This window comes from Saccostrea cucullata, unplaced genomic scaffold (genome assembly GCF_032062105.1).
Source record: "Saccostrea cucullata isolate Sc308-1 unplaced genomic scaffold, CSIRO_AGI_Scuc_v1 ctg19648, whole genome shotgun sequence".
NCBI classification, from domain to species: Eukaryota; Metazoa; Mollusca; class Bivalvia; order Ostreida; family Ostreidae; genus Saccostrea; species Saccostrea cuccullata.
Genome location: NW_026937702.1, coordinates 1 through 1,649, shown reverse-complemented (window position 1 = coordinate 1,649; position 1,649 = coordinate 1). Strand labels below are relative to the sequence as shown.

Here is a 1,649-nt window from a genome sequence, read left to right as displayed (position 1 = left end):
AGATGCACAAATATAAATTGAATAACATTCCTTTTTTTGCAGAGTAATGTCTGATAATATTCATACAAAGCATTCAAATAGTCAGTTTTCAATTGAATTTTAGATTTTGTGGTCAAAAACCAGATGAGGTAACACGGTAACAAAGTGACCGCCCCCTGCTCTTCACTCTAACTAAGCTATCCTTTTTCAGTGATAGTAAAAGCTATCTTAAAAACTGCAACTCCTCAGAGGATTTTTGTTAGATTTCAATAAAAGTTCGTACACTGGTAGACGTCACTAGGCCCTAGTAGGGAACATAATTGTGTCTATTGCAATTGGTTCTAATGGAGGGTGTTGCCATGGTTACCTAACGTTTTCCTTACATTTTTTATTGAGCTAGTTATGCCAATATCTGACCTCAAAAATCTCAAAAAGGTTAACTTTGAGAAAACTGTTTCAAAGTGTCACTTTTAAAAAAAAGAATTTTAAAAATATGTAAAAATGTTAAAATTAAATTTGATATCAACCGTACATTGTTTAATTATTATTACTGTTGAAAATATACAAACAACAATCATGACTGATAGAATGCAAAGTTAGGCTTTTTATGCAAGCAAATTGTGATTAGCATGGAAGGCCTGAAAACAAGCTCCTCTACAAAGATGTACACTGCAAATGCTACAACCAAAAAATGTGTCGCTTCTTCGACCGTTCTGTGTGCACTGTTTACATTTTCCACGTGGTCTCGTCAGCTTTGTGCTTATATGTCTGTCGACACTGGCAACACTAATACAAGGAAACCCCCGTCTAGTCGAAGGCGCTCGCTTCCTGCTAGAAAAGTTCTCTGCAATGGCCAGATTGCTGACGATCATCGAGAAATGCTTCGTTGGCTTTTTGGTATCTGGGGTCTCTAACCAAAGCAGGAAGGTATTAATTAGCGAAATTTCAAAAATAAAATTCACCAGATACTTCCAAATTTCTTGGACGGACGGCCTACAAGGCACTTTGACCTTTACTGCTTGGTTCTATCTACCCCATAGTAGTTTGCCTGATAGAGTTCCACAGCAGGTGGCCGCTGAATAACAATTACACCTCCGCCCCGAACCTTTCTCTGAGCCAGGCCATCTCCAAGAGGGTCAGAAGTTGTAGATACAATGTGAACCTAATAAAGTAAAAATACCATAACATAAACAAGTTTAAATCCTTACATTATTTGTCTATCTTTCAAAAAAAGTCACCAAAATAGAATTGCATTGAACAATCATCGTGTTAGCATATTTATTTTGTACAATTTAAAACGTTAATCATATACATACAGGTTTAGCATCATTCCAGACTGTGGCAACAAGATTATTGTGCTGCATCTGCTCAGCATCACCCCTCTCAGGAAGGTGTGGATTCCTGAGCTGTAATGGAAACCCTTTCCTGTTTGACATAATTGTGCCACATCCATATATCACATAAGATTCCAAAGTTTGGAGTAGTGGAATGGAAGTAAAGTATCTACAATTGAAAAAAGACAATAATTAGACTATATTCATGATAGTTATTTCAGATTGCTTAGTCTAAATTAATTAACAAGAGGCACGGGGGCCACATCGCTCACCTTATCATAATATTACTAGTATGACAAGCTAAGACCAACGACGGCGACACACAGTAGACAAATT

At 36.9% G+C, this 1,649-nt stretch overlaps 1 pseudogene; it reads right to left on the bottom strand.

Moving 5' to 3' along the window:
* Positions 1 to 510: 510 nt before the first annotated feature.
* Positions 511 to 1,415, bottom strand: LOC134248707 (piggyBac transposable element-derived protein 4-like; annotated as a pseudogene).
* Positions 1,416 to 1,649: the final 234 nt, after the last annotated feature.